Source organism: Hemiscyllium ocellatum, chromosome 20 (assembly GCF_020745735.1).
Source record: "Hemiscyllium ocellatum isolate sHemOce1 chromosome 20, sHemOce1.pat.X.cur, whole genome shotgun sequence".
Classification (NCBI taxonomy): Eukaryota; Metazoa; Chordata; class Chondrichthyes; order Orectolobiformes; family Hemiscylliidae; genus Hemiscyllium; species Hemiscyllium ocellatum.
In genome coordinates this window covers 28,564,514-28,585,737 of record NC_083420.1, presented here as the reverse complement: position 1 = coordinate 28,585,737, position 21,224 = coordinate 28,564,514, and positions in this window count along the sequence as shown.

Genomic DNA, 21,224 nt, shown 5'->3' with positions numbered 1-21,224 from the left:
ATTGGAACACTTGCTTTTCCTGATACAGTTTAATTATCTATATTTTGATATAACGGGGACAATTTCGAAGCTTACAGATAATATAAAATTTGAGAGCATTATAGCTTCAAAAGGACATTGACACACTGGTGAAGTGGGTGATAGTGGCAGGTAAAGTTCAATGTGCAGAGTTGTGAGATAATATTTTGATATAAAAGCACAAGAAGATACTGTGTAAAACAAAGGGTACTATTCCTCTTCAGCAGACTTGCAGGAGCAAAGGGATCTGGATGAATATGTACATAAATCATTAAGGATGGGAGAACAGGTGGAGGGAGCAACTCATAAAGAGTACAGCAGTGTTCCCTGACATTTTCTCTGTACTGTGACCTCCAATTCAAAGCTTGAAAACTATCATGACCCCTCAGTGAATTGTGGGGCATTTGTAGAAGGCTGTTCACTGCTGTCTTGGAATGGTTGATCCCAGGTCATGACCCCACTAGTGTCAATACCAACTTTGGGAAGCCCTAGTGTTTAGTATCCTGGACTTTATTAATAAGCATAGAATACAAGAATGAAGAGATTCTGCTGAACATTTTTAGATGGCCGTTAACGTTAATTGGATGACTATGTACAATTCTTGTTGCCACACTTGAGGAAAGTTGTGAATCCATTAGCGTACAGAAAGGATTTACAATAATGGCTCCAGGGATGAGAATCTTCAGTGATGGGGATAGTCTGGACAAGTTGCGCTGTTCTCCTTGCGAAGGAGAAAGCTAAGAGGAGATTTAGTTAAACTTTTCCAAATCAAGAGGGGTCTGGGAAAAGTAGATAAAGAGAACCATTCCTGCTTGTAAATGGACCAAGAATTGAGAGGGGGGATTGGGAACACAGACTTAAAATAATTTGCAAAAGCTGCAAATGGGAAAACATTTTCTCACACAGCTAGTAGTTGCCTGGGAGTGTCAGGGAGGCAGGTTAGCTCAAGGCCTTGGAGATGACTTCAGAGGATTATTGAATAAAATCAATGTGCAGGGCTCCAGGGGAAAAGGCAGCAGAAAAGCCCAACGTGATAATGCTCATTGGGAGAGATGGGCCGAACAGGCCCTATCTGCACCCTAACAATCCTGTCATTTATAATGTCCACAAAATCCCTTGACCTGAACCATCCTTAAGGCTTTATTAAATTTGATTCAACTAGTGTTAAAACCAAAAAAAGGGTCCTAAAGTTAACTCACCTACCTAATCAACATCTAACTTGTGTTCAGATCTAAACTGAACTGATTCAGACCCCAGTCCTATGCCTGAAGCACAGTTAACACTTACCCTAATAGCTCCCAAGCCCAAAAACCTAAACAGTCTAAAGTCCTAATCTGAATCATAACGTAGCATTATACAGCCTTGTACAATCCTATAATAGCCTACTCCCCCAATTCTTTAACCACACTCTTAAGATGCTCTAAATCTTCTCTAAAGCTCTCACTCTAAATTCAAGGCTCCTGTTCTGTCAATTAGATCTCTTGAAAATAGTTAATGTATTTCTTAAATTATAGGCCCAGGTGGTTTGAAAAATAGCAAGGAAAACTAGACAGACACCAATGCAAAATGTAAGTTTTTGAAAAAGGGCCTGTGATACCATGCTCAGAAACGGGCTCTGGTGATGATAAAGGAATGGTAGGACCATCTGGAATGGTCAGAAATGCCTTGGGTAGTTTCCCTACTGTCATTCCTTCATATTACTGTCAGTCTAAGTTCCTGAGACAAGAGGGGCAAGACATCCATATGAAAGAATCAGCTTATCACCTGACACTGAAGCTAGGAACATTATATCAGAGAATCTGAGAGTCCCGTTGTAAGGGCTCAGGGTATATGTACGAGTATATCAGTGAAATGATGCCATCTGCATTGGCAGCCCTGGCTGTACTTGTACCCACGGTCACCATGCAGATGCCAGATTGGTGTTCGCGAGAGTGATGCCATAGAATGTGCATAAAGACCCCAGCCATGCACTCACACCTCGTACAGACCAGCCACTAGGAGTATTTGCAGGCATCTTTAATCTCTCCTCACAATGATGTCAGGTTCTCATAGTGGGTCCGGTGTCAAACGATGACAAAACAGAGTACAGGACAGAGAGCTTAGAGGCATGCTGTAAAGACAACAATCTCTCCCTCAATGTCAACAAATAAAGGAGCTGGCCATTGACCTCAGGATGGAGAGTGATAGATCTTGGACAGATGTCAGAGGTAGCTGAAAATGTGTTGCTGGTTAAAGCGCAGCAGCTCAGGCAGCATCCAAGGAACAGGAAATTCGACATTTCGGGCATAAGCCCTTCATCAGGAATGAGGAAAGTGTGTCCAGCAGGCTAAGATAAAAGGTAGGGAGGAGGGACTTGGGGGAGGGGCGATGGAGATGTGATAGGTGGAAGGAGGTTAAGGTGAGGGTGATAGGCCGGAGTGGGGTGGGGGCGGAGAGGTCAGGAAGAAGATTGCAGGTTAGGAGGGCGGTGCTGAGTTCAAGGGAATCGACTGAGACAAGGTGGGGGGAGGGGAAATGAGGAAACTGGAGAAATCTGAGTTCATCCCTTGTGGTTGGAGGGTTCCCAGGTGGAAGATGAGGCGTTCTTCCTCCAAGCGTCGTATTGTTATGTTCTGGCGATGGAGGAGTCCAAGGACCTGCGTGTCCTTGGTGGAGTGGGAGGGGGAGTTAAAGTGTTGAGCCACAGGGTGGTTGGGTTGATTTGTCCGTGCGTCCCAGAGGTGTTCCCTGAAGCGTTCCGCAAGTAGACGGCCTGTCTCCCCAATATAGAGGAGGCCACATCGGGTGTGGCGGATGCAATAGATGATGTATGTGGAGTTGCAGGTGAATTTGTGGCGGATATGGAAGGATCCCTTGGGGCCTTGGAGAGAGGTAAGGGAGGAGGTGTGGGCGCAAGTTTTGCATTTCTTGCGGTTGCAGGGGAAGGTGCCGGGAGTGGAGGTTGGGTTGGTGGGGGGTGTGGACCTGACGAGGGAGTCACGGAGGGAGTGGTCTTTTTGGAACGCTGATAGGGGAGGGGAGGGAAATATCCGCCACAAATTCACCTCCACCTCCACATACATCATCTATTGCATCCGCTGCACCCGATGTGGCCTCCTCTATATTGGAGAGACGGGCCGCCTACTTGCGGAATGCTTCAGGGAACACCTCTGGAACGCCCGGACCAACCAACCCAACCACCCCGTGGCTCAACACTTTAACTCCCCCTCCCACTCCACCAAGGACATGCAGGTCCTTGGACTCCTCCATCACCAGAACATAACAACACGACGGTTGGAGGAAGAGCGCCTCATCTTCCGCCTGGGAACCCTCCAACCACAAGGGATGAACTCAGATTTCTCCAGTTTCCTCATTTCCCCTCCCCCCACCATGTCTCAGTCGATTCCCTCGAACTCAGCACCGCCCTCCTAACCTGCAATCTTCTTCCTGACCTCTCCGTCCCCACCCCACTCCGGCCTATCACCTTCACTTTGACCTCCTTCCACCTATCACATCTCCATCGCCCCTCCCCCAAGTCCTTCCTCCCTACCTTTTATCTTAGCCTGCTGGACACACTTTCCTCATTCCTGAAGAAGGGCTTATGCCCGAAACGTCGAATTTCCTGTTCCTTGGATGCTGCCTGGCTTGCTGCGCTTTAACCAGCAACATATTTATAGCTCTCATCTCCAGCTTCTGCAGACCTCACTTTTTCCTCGAAAATGTCAGAGGTAGTTTCTTTACTCAGAGAGTAGTAAGGCGTGGAATGCCCTGCCTGGAACAATAGTAGACTCACCAATTTTAAAGGCATTTAAACGGTCATTGAATAAACATATGGATGAAATTGGAAAAGTGTAGGATAGGTAGGTTTCAGATTATTTCCACAGGTCGATGCAAACATTGAGGGCCGAAGGACCTGTACTGCACTGTAATGTTCTATGTTCTATGAAGGGCATGCCCCTGTCTCTGTTAATGGTGCTGAGATGCAGGTGGTTGAGAGCTTCAAGTTCCTAGGAGTAACTATCACCAATAATCTATCCTGATCCATCCACATTGACGCTACATTCAAGAAAGCACACCAACACCTCTACTTCCTCAGAAAGTTAAGGAAATTCGGTATGTCCACAAGGACTCTTACCAATTTCTCTTGATGCACTGTAGAAAGTATCCTATTTGAACTATCACAGCTCAGTATGGCAAATGCTCAGCCCAAGATCTCAAGCAATTACAGAGGGTTGTGAACACAGCCCAGTCCATCATGAAGACCAGCCTTCTATCCTTTGACTCTGTCTATGCTTCCCACTGCCTCGGGAAAGCAGCCAACATAACCAAGGACCCCTCCAACCCCGGTTATACTCTCTTCCACCCATCATCGGGCAGAAGATATAACAGTTTGAAACCAAGTACCAACAGATTCAAGAACAGCTTCTTCCCCGCTGTTATCAGACTTATGAATGGATGTCTCATATGTCAGAGTTGATCTTTCTCTACAGTTGTAACATTATATTCTGCATTCTGTTCTATTATCCTGATGTACTTAAGTAAGGTATGATTTGTCTGGTTAGCATGCGAGCCAATATTTTTCACAATATCTCAATATGTGACACTAACAAATCAAATCAACTTGTATCTTGTCAAGAGTAAGTGCACATTACTGATACTGAAACGTTCTAATACAGAACTAAAAGAAACTGAACAACTTAAACATTTGTTCCCCTGGGAACTGTCCATCAGCTCAGTTAACCCTTTCACATACTAACTGCCTTTTCCAGGAGCAGATGCTAGTGGAAGTGGTAAATGAAGATCAAAGGAGAAGATCCCCTGCCACCTGAATGTTATCACCTACCATTAGAAATAGCACACGTTTTCCAAAGATAAAACCCTACAACACAGTAAAGTCCAGGTCTAAACCTGAGCTCAAAGTTAATGGTAAAATAACAGAATAATGAAGCATGGTTTGACTTGTCCCTTCTGACTATCCCAAATCTTCGCCTATCCACCTCACCCCCTTATTATACCCCCTTGATCCACTGACTCTACCCAACTACTCCTGAACCCCCTACTCCCCAGATTGGGTCCCACCTGACCCAACATGTCCTCTCGACCTGATCTGAATACATTCCCGCTCCCCCCATTTCCTGACTGCCCACATATCCAGCCTGACTGAACCCCTTCAACCCAATTACAACCAACCGATCTGAGCTTCCCAGCTGACCTGATGACCTGATGACTAACCTCCAGCTCCCCCAATCTGTTACCCAGCCACCCAGCTCTCCCATCTACCAGCTCACCCATCTACCAGCTCTCCCATCTACCAGCTCACCCATCTACCAGCTCTCCCATCTACCAGCTCACCCATCTACCAGCTCACCCATCTACCAGCTCTCCCATCTACCAGCTCACCCATCTACCAGCTCACCCATCTACCAGCTCTCCCATCCTTTGCCCTCCTATCCTCTGTACCCATTCACTCAATAACTCTCTCGTCCTTTCATAAATATCTACATTCAATTCTTAAATCCCTTACAGCGGCTAGCGTCCAAAAGAGGTGCCAGCTCTCCTCATCCAGCCCCTGCCCTCATCAATGCCACTCCGTGGGATTGTACTCTCCACTTTCCTGAAAGAAGTTGAGGTCAGAAAAGCCTGCTAAGGAACAGATAGTAAAGTAGTAGTTTAGCCAAGTGACAATTGAATTAACTCCACAGAGGCTGGTATCTAAGTCACTCTTTACATACGTACAGAGTAGCCTTGACATTGGTCCAGCCCCCTCAGAGCCAGCTCTCAGAGTGAACAGAATCTCTGACACCATGTTTACATCTGTCAGCCAGGGGTCCCTGATTGGACCAGATTAACAGCCCCAATTGGGGAACTCATATTCTATGAGGACCACCTGGCTGACCTTATTAGAATCATTACATCCCTCCCGCAGGAGTCCCAGGATATGAGCTGGTTCTTTTGTTAGCACTAGGTCAAGTTCCTCCAACTTTGCCTCTGACACAGGCAGTGTGTAATGCACACTGGCTCGCCTGTTGAGTTCAGAACATCTCAGAAGAAATTCATTCTCCTCTTCGGGCGGCAAAGGCATGGAGGCAGGCAATGTCTGCTGCGTGCATCTTAGATTCCAAGATATCTTCCACGCTTGATGTAGAGGGAGAACCCACTGGTTCTGTAACATTCGGAAAGACTGACAAGGAGCCGGGAACATTTTGCTCCTGCACTGTTGATGAGTTTGAAGCTTTCTTATGATTCACGTGCTCGTTCAGGACTGTCGAACCAACGTGAATTTTGTATGTCACTACACCTGACCTCAATTTGCCTCTTACCCCAGGGCCACTCCTGTGGCTCCTACACCAAATTCACGCCCTGAAGTAAATTATCTCTCTTGCTTTGGGGAGTCTTGTGTCTGGCACCAGCATTCCTGAAGCCATTTCACCCTTCCTTCCCTCACGTGCAGGAAGATCCAGTGTGGCATCTTCTCCCCATTAGCAACTCTGCTGGAGCTATCACTCTAGTTGCATGGGAATGGCCCTATAATCACATAGGAAGGAGCTGCAGGCGGTAATGTTTACTTTCGTTGGCACTCTGGGCACTGCGCCAGCAATGCAGCTATGTCAGCATCCAAACCTGGCCACCAGATATAACTTCTTGCCAACAATCTTCACTTTGAAAACTCTTGGATGATCTTGGTGGAGTTCAGCCAGAACCTGGTGGCAACTTTTGCTTGGGACAATCACTCTGGCTCCCCATAGTGATGTGCCATCCTCTACTGTGATCTGGTGTCTCCGGGTCAAAAGAGGTTTCAGTTCTGGTTGTGATGGCCCTTCAGTTTCCCCCCTCACCACCAGCTGCTTCAGTTTTGCCAGGACCAGATCTTTCTGCATCCAAAGTCTGATATTGTCAGCCGTGACTGGAATTGTGTCCACAAAATATCAAACCATTCCATACTCTGCCAGTGGCCGTACCACTACTAATGTATCTGCCAGTGGGAGGATGCTGAATGCATCCACATTTCTACTTGCACTCGCAGACGCTGTTCCAAACAGTAACTTTACACGCTTAATATGAGAGCCCACTGCTGAATTCGGCCTGAAACTATAGGCGGTACTTCCTTGTTCTCTCTTAGTGGCCCTAGCAGGGGCTTGTGGTTTGTTATTATTACAAATTTATATCAAAAAGGTATTGGTGGAATGGTCTGACCGTAAATGTATCCTCCAAATCTTCCTTCTCTATCTGGGCATGCTTACAGTCTGCATCAGCCAAAGTCCTGGATTCAAACGCCATTGGATGCTACATATGAGCTAATACTACGCCAATACCATGCATGGAGGCATCACTGACATACTTTGCTAAAATCTTAGAGGAACAAGACCTCTTACCTGACTTCCCTGAAAGCAATGGTTTAGCTACACAACTATTTCCAAGGCTGACCCTTTAAGAGTTTATGCAAAGTTGCCAAGATGGAGACCAGCTTATGTATGAACTCTCTGTTATAGTTCAATAATCCAAGGAAAGATCTTAGCTCCAATCCAGGAGCCAAGGCACTCTTGATCATCCTCACTTTATCTTCCAACATGTGTACCTCAGTCTTGTCACCTTTGTAGCCCAAATAGGTCACCTGGAGTGACTGGAACACACATTTTTCTCTGCCAAGGCATACTCCCACCTGGGGGAAATATCTAAGGATTATGCCCAACTTCTCTAAGTGCTCCCTGTTACAAGCACATCATCTGGATAAATGGTGACTTGGAGTAGATCTTGTAAAATATTCTCCACCATCCATTGAAAGATTGCCCAGGCTGATGGTACTCCACATGGCAGTCTCAGATGTTGGTACAAACTTGCTTGGGTATTAATTGTAGCGTACTTCTGGGAATCCACAATAACTGTAGTTGTAAGGACACATAGCTCATATCCAGCTTTGTGAAAGATAACCCCCTCCCAGCTTGGTGTATAAGTCCTCTACGCGAGGGATTGGGTCTTTATCCAGCTGCAAGAAGTGATTTGCCGTTTGTTTAAAATCCCCACAAATATAACCCGACCAATCTGATTTCACAATTAGTCTGACCAGTGCTGCCCATTCCACAAACTGGTCTGGTTTGATCATTCCTTCGCTTTCCATTCTCTGATCTTTGCCTCTACTTTTGTCCATAAGACAAATGGCACAGGCTAGGTCTTGCTGAATCGTGGAATCGCTTCCTAACCTCGGCTCCTTTCATAGTCCCAAGATCCTCCCTGAAAACCTTCCAGGTATTTAATTAGAACTTCACCAGGTCACCATTTTCTAATTGCGAAACGTTGAGCCAGTCAAGGTAAATCTTTCACAACCAACTTCACCCCATCAGGCTTGGGCCTGAGTCTTTTACTACAGTCAGTGGGAACTGAACCAGCTACTTCCCATCAGAGACTGGAAATGAAGTTGTACCCTTAATCTGGCAAGGTTCCCCAGTATAGGTTCTCAGTCAAGCCAAGGTCTTACATAAACTTAAGGGTTGGAGTCCACAACAAATTTTATTAAAGAGTGATTCTGTGGTTACTGAAATGGCTGTGCCAGTATCAACCTCCATTAGCACAGGGCGACCATTTAACCAGTCGTTCATTTTAATTGCAAAAACAGAAATTGCTGGGAAAGCTCAGCAGGCCTGCCAGCATCCGTGAAGAGAAATTGGAGCTCACATTTCGGATCAGTTCTGAGGAAGGGACACTCAACCCGAAATGTTAACTCTGAATTCTCTCCATGGATGCTGCCAGACCTGCTGAGCATTTCCAACAATTTCTGTTATTGCTCCTGATTTCCAGCAATTGCAATTGCTTCAATTTTTATTTTGATTTGTTTGATTTGCACGATGCTAAGCAATGTTACTGTTCCAAACGAGGTGTAGGTGGCCTTGCCAGGGCGTGCACTCTCCCCGATACCAGCCTACGAGTTCTCTTATTCACTTTCGGTCTATTGGGACGCTTTTCCTGTCTGCAGTGAATTTCTTCAGGAGTATGCTTTTCTCTCATTGCAGCTGAAAAACCTCAACAGTGGATGGTATCCTGTCACCAAGTCACCCTTTATATGTGCAGTGTCCTTGACGCTGATTCAGCTCCGTCAGAGCCGGGTCTCAGAGTGAACAGAACCTCTGACAATTTTGCTTTTATCTGTCAGCCAGGGCTCCCTGATGGGGCCAGATAAACAGCCCGAGTTGGGGAACTCATATTCTATGAGGTCCACCTGGCTGACCTTGTTATAAACGCTTCAAGAAGCCTTTGATTGCCACATTATGGAGGATGCAGGACATGGTAAGTGAAACCAGGCAGACAGTGGTGTGGACCAAATAAAAGAGGCAGTGTCACTAGATGGCAGTGTTGCATTACAAAAGAAAATGCAGCCTCTTTCTTTCCTATGTCACAAAATGCAGCCCACTGCTTTCAAATGGAACAAAACAATGTTAACTTCATGCAGTTTGACCCACTTAGGGAGGAGACATAATCTTCCACTAATCATAGATAATGGGCGGAGGCACCCATTTCTTCTAGAATTTTCTGAAGGCACCTCCTTGCATTCTGTCTGAGGAAACTCTCACATTGCAGCATCAGAGAGAATTATTCAAAGCGAAAATAGCTTTTGAACCAAAAAGACATTTTTGAGGCTGGTAGCAGAGAATGATTCCAACATGGGATTGAATGGAGTGAATTCAAGACACCAAAGATGAACTTCTGTGATAGATATTTTCTAATCAATCTGATCAGAGATGTTATTACAAATTCTGCAGCAGGTGGGGCTTGAATCCAGGCCCCCTGACTTAGAGATACAGACACTACTGTAGGCTTGAGGAAATCCACAGTAACACTTTGTCACTCTATTTCTGTGTGTCCTACACTCACTGGATGGCTAGCACTGTATGGACATCATACAGGCTTTGCTCAATTTAACTCTGGTACATATGGAGTTCCACTCGCCAGAGAGAGCGTTGTTATTAACAGCTAGACTCATTTATAAAACAACTAGACAATCCACCACAATCAGGAATAGCCTCCAAATGACAATCAGATAAAACATGTTGCATAAAACCAGCTAACCCAACAAGGAGTTCCTTGCAAAAAGAAGGTTTCAGATCCTGAAGGGTGGGCTTTCGAAATAAGGTAAATTGTAATTTAACATCACAAAGTCAATCAGATAAACATCAACCTGAATTGATGAACCATTTCATGAAGTCATTGTCAAAGCAGTAAATGGGAATAATAGAAAACTTAAGGACACATTCAAGATAATGGAACAATTGGTGATTTTAAAATACATGCATTTCATCTGGTCTCACTGTTAGTAACTGCATGGACCACCCAGAACAGATGTGGGATGTGACTCATTCCTGATTGAGAGCTTATGCTCGACACATCGATTCTCCTGCTCCTCAAATGCTGCCTGACCTGCTGTGCTTTTCCAGCACCAGACTCTTTGACACAAGTGAGATAGCTTGACTATCACCTAATCTATGGGTAGCACCTTCCTATTGGTATCAGTCTAAGTCATTGCACCCTAGAAGTCCAGGCTTAACAGTTCCAGTTGCTACAAGGGCACACAGTTACAGCAAGCCATAATGAGACAGATCATAAATAATCCAGCCGCAAACCTTAACCATATTGAATAATCCCTAGACTACCAACAAACTGCTCCGCGTAAATGAATTCCTTGAAACCGTGGTGCACAAACTCTGCCACAAAGACAGAGGAAAGACCAAATCAGGCTGGAACCCTCAGGCACACTGACAACACCTCACCCATAAGTGTATACAATGAGTGCACTAATAATAATGGTAACAAGCAATTTCAAATTATCTGATAAGATCGCAATGTGGTTCACTTATGCGTGCTAGAAGTTACATACACAGGATCATGTTCTCTGCAAACAGAAAGAATATGTCCTGGCATGGTGCCCTTTCTAATTATACAAGAGTATGGGGGCCAGCAGTTTCCTGGTACTTTCTCCATGGCAATGCTGCAACTAATCAGAGTTAATTTGCCTTTTTTGAATTTAAACAAAGGCTTGGGCAAAAAAGTGTTCCCTGGTGCATTCTCCATGGTAGTGATTTAACCAGTGTTCACTTGTCAACCAATCAACATCTTTCTGACGTGCAGTATAAATTGCTGCTCTTTTTGACGTTTGGTGTTCTTGCATCTATCCTGATGAATGCAAAACAAGAAGCTTGGACAATACATCTCTTTGTTTCAGTAATACTCAAGTACTGTATGACCAAATGGTTATTAAAATCAAACCTGTTAAATCAGTTTTCATTATGGTATCTCTACTCTGTCACAAGTAAAATGATGCACAAATCCAATCACAGCTTTTCAGGAAACAAATGTAATCCTTTTCCTCAAGTCCTGTATGAATTATAACTCCTGGAAAAATGTAAAAAGGTAGGGCTATCCATTTGTGTTACTCACAAAGGCTACTGAACGCAATTAAATATCTGCGATTATGATTGAAGTGGCAGGCTCTAATGGTTCATACCTCTAAACAAGGAGGCCCAGTTTAAATCCTGCCTGCTGCAAAAGCGTGTAACAACATCTCTGAACAGGTTATTTAGAAAATACTATTAAAGTGGCAAAAAGTAAATTTCTAAAAGCACAAAATTGTACCGACAATATAAATTTCAATGAACCATTTCCACAAATGGAAAAGGATACAATCGAGGAGTTAGATACTATTGAAAACCAAAGAAGTCACACAACATCAGGTTATAGTTCAACAGGTTTTTTTGAAATCACAAGCTTTCTGAGCGTCAGGTCACCTGATGAAGCAGTAGTGCTCCAAAAGCTTGTAATTTGAAATAAACCTGTTGGCTATTACCTGGTGTCATGTGAATTCTGCCTTTGTCCACACCAGTCCAACACCAGCACTTCCACATCTTGTGGGCGGCACGGTGGCACAACGGTTAGCACTGCTGCCTCACAGCACCAGAGACCTGGGTTCAATTCCTGCCTCAGGCGACTGACTGCGTGGAGTTTGCACATTCTTCCTGTGTCTGTATGGGTTTCCTCCGGGTGCTCTGGTTTCTTCCCACAGTCCAAAGATGTGCAGGTCAGGTGAATTGCTCATGCTAAGTTGCCCATAGTGTTAGGTGAAGGGGTAAATGTAGGGTTGTATGGGTGGGTTGGTGTAGACTTGTTGGGCCGAAGGTCCTGTTTCCACACTGTAAGTAATCTAATCTAAAAAAAAACCCAGACTCACATTGCTCAGGGGAAGCCTTGAACACTCCCATTGAACAGAAAATGCAGCACCTACTATCAAGATTTGGATTATTTTAACCCAAAAAAGACACAAATTTGAGAGTAGTGCTCGACTCAAAAAAATGATTATCAACATTTCCCACCTCCGCACCATTCTGGTAACCTAGGGAAAGATATTTTCTAAAAGTCTTCCCTTTGTACCTGTCACAAAACAATATTAAGAGCAAACTCAAACAGACCAAGAGAGGTTTGAAAGAAAAATTAAATTTGACAGATTATTTTGGTGACTCAGTAGCACTTTCATACCATTATCAGAATTGCTTCCACAGAATAGGGGATACACCCAAAGCTGTCTGATCAAAGAAACTCAATCCGAAATGGAAACAATGCCTTACATTAAAAGATCAACAAAATTTTGAGGCTATTTTTGTTTCACCAATATCTTCAATGGTGTCGTTCCTGCCACTGTTATCATTGAAGTTTTATATCTTAATTACTAATAATCATGGCATATCTCATTAAATTATATCAAGTTCAAACAGCAGTCATGCCTATGCTCATAAGTGTGAACATAGATGAATTTTCAGGTGAGGATTTTATACTCGGACTTGGATCATTTAGGTTAGGGCTGGTGAAATGGTGAAGGAGACTAGAATTACTGAGCTAGATTTCAAAGGAATTTTAACCCAGGGTTTGTGATGTAAGTTTAAGATTGGTAAGGTTTTGTGGTTCAGATTCAGGTTTATGTGTTGGGTTGAAGATTAGGGTTTAGTGTTAGGGTATGGGCATAGGAATGATTCGCTAGGGTATTTGGTTTCTGATAGGGTTAGGACTCATGTTATTAGGCTTAAGGTTAGGGCTACAGGTAGAATATAAATTTAAGATTTGTATTTAGTGTCTAAGAGATTGAGATTAGTGGGTAATTTTATAACAAGTTTAAATATGGGCTATGGTTTAGGAATTGAATCTGTGGTAATCGCCTTTGAGTTCAATTTTGTAAATTAGGTTTAGATTTGAGTTTGCTGAATTAGTTTTGCTGTCTGTGGTAATTTAGTCAAGTTTATGATCATCTTAAGGGGCTAGAGATCTTTCCAGGCAGACAGTTTTTGTGGCCATGTCCAGTTTAGATGTGAGTAACAATTTCCTAACTTCTATGCACTATCCTACTAATCCCAACATAGTTCACAGGAATCCAAATCCAGATATCCATTAATCAGAACACATTCTATTGCTTAAAATTCATTTTGTGTTATGTTGGCATCTCTGGAAGGGCGGTATCTTCGACTGTCCTTAACTGCCCTTGACCTAAATGAGTTGCTAGGATGTTTCAATGAATAGTTATGAGTCAACCACATTATGTGCATGTAGTCAGATTTAGGCAGGCTGAACGTGGACAGCAGGCTTCCTTTCCCAAAGGGTGCTAGCCAGCCTGATGAATTATTGCAACAGTCAATGAAAGTCATCTCCACTGAAGCCAGGTTTTGTTCCAGATTTATTAAATGAAGTCAAATTCACTTGCGACCCAGCAAGTCTGTCAGCGTAAGTGAAGAGAGAACCAGAGTTAACATTTCGAGTCCAGTATGGAACTAAAAAAGACTGAAATATCTTGTGGAACAAATGGTGAGTGTACCCAAAGCACAGGACAAGGGTTGGGATAATGGTTGTAAAAAAGGTGAATGGGTTGGTGTTACACCTTTCATAATTGCATGGGAATGTGCCATCAGGGAGTGAGGGTGTGTTAGGAATGATAAAAGAAAGATCCAGGGAATCACGGTGGGAATAGTCCTTGCTGAACACTGATAGTGGAGGGGAAGGGAAGGCATATTTGATGGTAATATTCTGCTGGAGTTGAGGGGGAATGGCAGAGGTTGGTGGGGTGGAAAGTGAGGAGAAAAGATGAAGACAGAAGGGCAGGAGATGAGTTGGACATGGTGATGGCCCTGTCAACCAGAGTGTCTGGGAAGTGGTGTTGGTGGGAGAAGGATATTTTGTTGAGGGGAAAGAAGGATATGTTTGAGGCATTCGGTAGTAGGGGACATCATCAGAACAGATGTGACAGAGATGGAGAAATGGGAATACTTGTAGGAAATAGGATGTGTGGAAGTGTGGTCAACGTAACTGTAGAAGTGGGTGGGTCAGTAATGGATATTAGAAGACAGCCACTCTTCAGGAATGGAAACAGTGAAGTCAAGGAAGGGAAGGGAAGCGTCAGGGATAGATTGGGTACCAGAAAGAAGAGGCTGGAAATTCGGAGGAAAACTGATCTATTTTTCCAACTTCAGACAAGAGCAGGAAGCAACACTAATGACATCAACGACATATCAGACATTATGGGTGGGGTCTGAGTAGGTCTGGAACAAAGGGTGTCCCACATACCCCACAAAGAGAAAAACAAAACTGCAACCTAGATCAGTACAAATTGCAAATCCAGTAATGTTACCATGTCACCATCTCTCCCACTCTGCAAGGCCCACCATGCCAACACAAAATAATACTTCTTTAAGAAACAATTAAAACTTTCCTTTGAATTGAACTGTCATCATTTTCTTTTAGATCTCTCCTCAGATCTCACAGCTAGATTCAGTGACTTTAGAAGCGGTGTCAACCCATTGGACTGTAAACCAGTGATAGCCATGCTGTGGCCATTTCCTGGACCTCCAGCATGATTCTAAACCAATCAGGGGGTTAATTGTTGGTGATCAGGGTTTTCCATTCTTCAAGAGCCAATCAATCACAAGACAGGCCCCAGGTCAGAAGTCTCACTGGAGGTCTGGAGGATTGATTGATTGATTTATTGTTGTACCAAGATACAGTGAAAAGTGTTATTTTGCGTGCTATACAGGCAGATCGTACCAAACAAAATGCATCAGGGAAGCAGAACAGAGTGCAGAATACAGTGTTACAGCTGCAGAGAAGGTGCAGAGGAAGATCAGAATTAACATTTGGCAGGTCTGTTCAAAAGTCTATTAACAGTCGGGATGAACTTGTTCTTGAATCTATTTGTACGTCTATTCAAACCTGTATATTTTCTGCCCGATGGAAGAAGGTAGAAGCGAGTATAACTGGGGTGGGAGGGGTCTTTGATTATGTTGGTTGCTTTCCCAATGTAGTGGGAAGTATAGCTGGAATCAATGGATGGGAGGCTGGTTTATGTGATGGACTTGGTTATGTTCACAACTCTCTGTAGTTTTTTGTTGCGGCTTTAGGAAGATCAGTTGCCATACCTCACTGTGATGATCCAGATGGGAGGCTTTCTATAGTGCATCTATAAAAATTGGTCAGAGTCTTTACATCCATGCCAAATTTCCTCAGCCTCCTGAGGATTGCTGTGCTTTCTTGACGATTGGGGCAACGTGGGGGGCCCGGGACAGATTGTTGATGATCATCACTCCCAGGAACATGATGCTCACAACCATCTCCACCTCTGCATCATTGCTCCCTGAAGTCAATGAACAGCTCTTTCGTTTTGCTGACATTGATGGTCTTTCCACCACGCCACTAAGCAATCAATCTCTTTCCTGTATTCTGCCTCAACATTTAGTGAGGTCTGACTTAGAATGGTGATGTTGTCAGCAAACCTGTAAATGGAGTTGGGGTAGAATTTGGCCACCCCCAGCTGTGAGTGTATAAGGAGTATAACAGGAGGCTGAGTACACAGCCTTGTGGGGCACTGGTGTTGAGGATTGTGGTGGAGGAGGTGTTGTCACCTATTTTTACTGATTGTGGTCAGTAGGGAGCAGGGACCAGAGAGCTAGGTCTCAGAGATTAGAGATGAGCTTGCATGGAATTATGGTGTTGAAGGCAGAGCTGTCGTCAATATTAAGGAGCCTGATGTAGATAAGGAGAGGTGGGCAAGCTTAACCAGGTAGGCACTGGTGAGCAGCAATTGCAGGGTTGGTGTGAAGCGTATGGTAGGGCAGAGTTCTGTGAGGGCAGTCCATGCTGCCAGTATGCCCTTGGTGGGGGACTGACAAACCTTACATTCTGACACCACAGAGAGGTGGTTAGATGGTAGCTGTTGGCAAGCCTCCCTCCTACAATATTGTAAGGGAGAGAATTCTATCATTTTGATTAGTGACACTGAAGGAATGGCATTGCAGTTCCAAGTCAAGATGGTGAACAACTTGGAGGAGAACGACAGCCAGTAGTGCTCCCATGAATCCGCTGCTATTATCCTTCTTGACAGTGGAGGTTGTGGTTTGGAAGGGTGTTGTGAGCAGAGTGTTAATGAGTCACTGGGCACTCTCTCCACCATTCGTCAGCAGTGTTGGAATCAGCCACTAAAGGAATTAGGCCCCTTCACTTAAGAATCTCGTTAGCCCAAGGCTGACATCACCCTCCACCGGCCTGACCTCACCGAGATGAGTCAGAAAAGTGATGGACTTTCCACCACTTGTTTTCTGATCATAAATACATCCCTCCAACTCCCACCCACTCCACAAGGGGTCATTCAGTCCTAATGAAGGGCTTTTGGCCAAAAATCAATTTTCCTACTCCTCGGATGCTGCCTGACTGGCTGAGCTTTCCCAGGACCACGCTAATCTAGACTCTGATTTCCAGCATCTGCAGTCCTCACTTTTGCCTGTACCCCCCTATCAGCTGACTCCTGGAGAGGCCACTTCCAACATTCCCTCTAAGCTGTTCTATTGGTCCTGCATACACAGATTAGTGTTGCCAGTGATGATTGTTACATTCACTTATGGTTTTGAGTGTTGCTGCTGTGCACGGGGTCCCAGAGGTTCATGCAGCTGGAAAGAAAACTAGAGGGAATACTGGTCACCTCCATCTCCCAGCCCGTTCCCCCAGGGTCCTCAGTATGAGCTTCTAGTTCAAGATAACCTGCATAGTAAATTATGGCAAATGTGTGCTATGTTATTAAATATATTTAGTAGAATATTGCACCTTCTCAATAAACTATTACATAATCCCTAGAATGTAACGTATATTACTGGTAAATTATTAGATATTTTAGTTAAATTATTACACTCAACTCTGGGAAATCCAAAAAAATCTACTAGCATGTTAATTGTAAATGTGGAGCAGATGGCATTGTGGGTCCACTTCCACTCAGGAAAGGTAACATTAGAGGATCAGGGCTCGGCTGGAATACATCATGAGCCCTTGACATCTTGAAGGTTCCCGTGGCCCAGAAACTTAACTGTTTCAGCCTTATAAATATTGTGGCTACAAGAGCAGCACAGAGGCTGGGAAACTTGTAATCAGTAACTCACCTCCTAACTCCCAAAAGCCCATCCACCATGTACACAGCACAAGTCCGAGTGTGATGCAATGCTTTCCATTTGCCTAGATGGGGGCAGCTCCAACGACTGTCAAAACATTTGACACCATCCAGGACAAAGCAGTCCACTTGAGTGGGAACTAATCCTCCACTTTTTGGCATTCAATCCCTTCACCACCAGCACAGAATGGTAGTGGTGTATATTACCTGCAAGATACACTACAGTAGCTCAGTAAGGCTCCTCTAGGAACACCTTCCCAAAACCACTCCTCCACTGTCAAGAAAGATAAGCACAGGAGATTCATGAGAATATCATTCCCTGCAAGTTCTCCTTCAAGCTACCCACCATCTTGACTTGGAACTGTTTCACCATCCCTTCAGTGTCACTGGTCAAAAATCATAGAAATCCCTCCATAGCAGCACTGTGGTTATTCCCCCACCCTAGAACAGCAGTGATTTAAAAAGGGAGCTCACCATCACCTTCTCAAGGGCAGTCGGATGATCAGTAAGTGCTGGTCTAGTTATTTCTGCCACATGCCTTGAACAAATGAAAAAGAGGATGCTGACAAAATATTGGTTGAAGTGAATATGGTCGAGGGAATGGATGAGGTGAAAATGGAGAAGCAGGATGTATTAGAAATGCTGACTGTGCTTAAAGTCGATAAGTGACTTTGCCTGGATGGTTTGCATCTCAGTTTACTAAAAGACGTGAGGATGGAGATAATGGGAGGACTTGTGATAACTTCTAATTTTACCGAGATATGAAGAAGGCCCTGCAGGATTGGAAAGTAGCTAATGCCATGTTTGATTCAAGAAGGGGTATAAGGACAATGCTAGCAACTGCAAGCTGGTCAGTTTTACATCAGTGCGAGAAGATTCGGGAAAAGGTAACCAGGGAAAAAAAATCAATAGCTTTTTGGAGAGATTCGTTAATCAAGGAGAGTTAATATGAGAGATCATGCATGACTAATTGAATTTTCTTTTGTTGCTGTAATAGAGAAGATTTATAAAGAGAATGCAATGAAGGTTATGAATTTTAAGAAAGCTTTTGAAAATGTACTACATTGAAGGCTAGTTAACAAAACTGAGACAAATCAAATGGGAGAGCCAATGCCGGTTAGAATTTTAAAATTGTGATTTATAGACAGAAAGCAACTAGTTGTGAGAAAAGGCTGTTTTTAGTTAAGTTCAGTATAGAAATGAGTTAAATATTGTAATGCAGTGTAATATTTTAAAATTTACCTATGATGCCAAACTTGGAGGTGTGGCTGTCAGTGAGGATTATACCAATCAATTGCAATAGGGCAGAGGCAGGCTCGTAGAATGAGCAGACTAGTGTCAGATGGAATTTAATATAGAAGAGGTGTGAGGTGATGCATCTTGGCAGGAGGGCTAGGAAGAGGCAATACTGACTTATTGGCACAATCTAAAAGAGCGTGCTGGAACAAAGGAACGAGGGGATGTATGTATCTTTGAAGATGTCAAGATGTATTGAAAGACTAATGAAAAAAACATATGGGGCTTTGGACTTCTTGCGTGTTTATTCTTGAGAATAAAAGCAGAGAGGTTATGTTGAACCTTTCAAAAGCCTGGATTAGTGCATAACTGAAGTATTGTGCCCAGTTCTGTTCAGCAGACTTTACAAAGTAGAAGCGGGTTCTCTAGAGTATACAAAGGAGATTTACCTGAATGATTTCAGGAATGGTGGACTCAAGCTATGAGGTTAGATTGGCGAAGCAGGGACATTCTCTATGGAGCAAGGGAGGCTGAGGGGAAATTTGATTAAGGTGCAGAAAATAACAAAAGGTTTAGGTAGACAGAGAAAACGTGGGCTTTTTAATTGATCACACAGGGTCCGGAGAGCATGAGTTGAATATTTTGGGCAAGGTTTGCATGGGGATGTGAGGAAGAACTCTTTGCACAGCGAGTGGTAATGACTGGAACTTGCTTGTCAGGAGGGTGATGGAAGTAAAGGTGCTCAAAAATTTGAAAATGAAATTGAATGGACATTTGAAGATAAACAAACATGCAAGGCCACAGGGATGGAGTGGAGGTGTTGGTGGGCAATGGGGTTACTGGACCGCCCTTAGAGAGAGCTGAGTGGATTGAATGGTATACTTCTGTGTTCAAATGATTCTGTATTGTGCTCGGTAAATTACTGTTTGCTCTTGATAAAGATTTCTTGTAAAATATTATGGATTTACAACACCTTATTACATCATGTGGCAAATTATTATATATCCTCAATAAATTATTAAATATTCTTAGTAGCTAATTCAATATTCTTAATAAAGTTTTACATGTTCCTGATGAATTAGATGCGGCAAAAGCAAGATTTATAGTTAAAAGGACTCGGGATAGTTGTCAAAAATTCATCTTCTGCCTCACAGCGCCCGAGACTTGGGTTCAATTCCCGCCTCAGGTGACTCTCTGTGTGGAGTTTGCACATTCTCCCCGGTTTCCTCCGGGAGCTCCGATTTCCTCCCACAATCCAAAAATGTGCAGGTTAGGTGAATTGGCCATGCTAAATTGCCCGTAGTGTTAGGTGAAGGGGTAAATGTAGGGGAATGGGTCTGTGTGGACTTGTTGGGCCGAAGGGCCTGTTTCCACACTGTAAGTAATCTAATCAGCACTTGGCATTTGAGACCACAACAACTATAGGAGTGGACAACAGATGAGAAGGCCACTTACCAGCACCACTGAAAGAAAGCTTTTTCCAAGAGTTTGCAGATGTCAGCCATGACCTGCAGTGAGGATCTGAATCTCCTGAGGCAAGTCCTCAGACATTTTGCGTGAGCTAATTCTATCTGTAGATGCTGTACTGGACAGCTTACCTCTTGCCAATCATATCAGTCCATTTATCCCATGGTGAGTTGTACAGCTGGGTTAGAGGTAGTTGGTGGGGCTGCTTCTGATGATGGTGGTGTTGCTTCAGGTTCTTGCCCCTCATCAAAGTTAGGGGGAGGAGCTTCATCAGCTGCACTATGTCATGTGAAGGCTGCCAGCCAGAAAGTGCAGTTGAACACAAAAACACAACATCTAAGAGCAGCAGTACCGTCCAAATAGTCTATCAAGCCTATTCCATCATTTGATAAGATCAGGACTGACTTAGGGTTTCAACACAACTTTCCAGCCCATTCCATTTATCCCTTGATTCCCTGAGAGATCAAAAGTCTGTCCATCCCAGCCTTAAGTGTACTCAACAACAGAGATCCCACAACCTACTGGGGCAAAAGATTCCAAGGATTAATCCTGTGTTGTAGATTACCTGAGCCACAGAATATTGAATATTCAAAGATGTTTGATATTTTGGGATGTCAGGCAAACTGAGAAATGAGATGGTGTTGCAGCCATAACACGGGATGGGATCAGTACATTATTAAGAGAGAATGTCAAGTTGAAAAGACAAAATGTGGAAGCTGTTTGTGGGGAGCTAAGAAACAGCAAGTGACAACTAATATTGGTAGGGTTGTTTAAAGGCCACCAAACAATCATATTGCGAGTATGGTATTAAAAAGAAGATTAATCATAGAATCCCTGCAATGTGGAAGCAGGCCACTTAGCCTATCAAGTCCACACTGAACTTCCAAAGAGCATCCTACCCAGACTGAATCCCTATCCCTTCCCCCTTCCCCTTGCATTGTCAATGGCTAACTCACCTAGCCTGCACATCCCTGGACACTATAGCATGGCCAGCCCACCTAACCTATACATCTTTGGACCATGGGAGGAAGCCAAAGCTCTCAGAGGAAAACCTGCACAAACTCCACACAGTTGC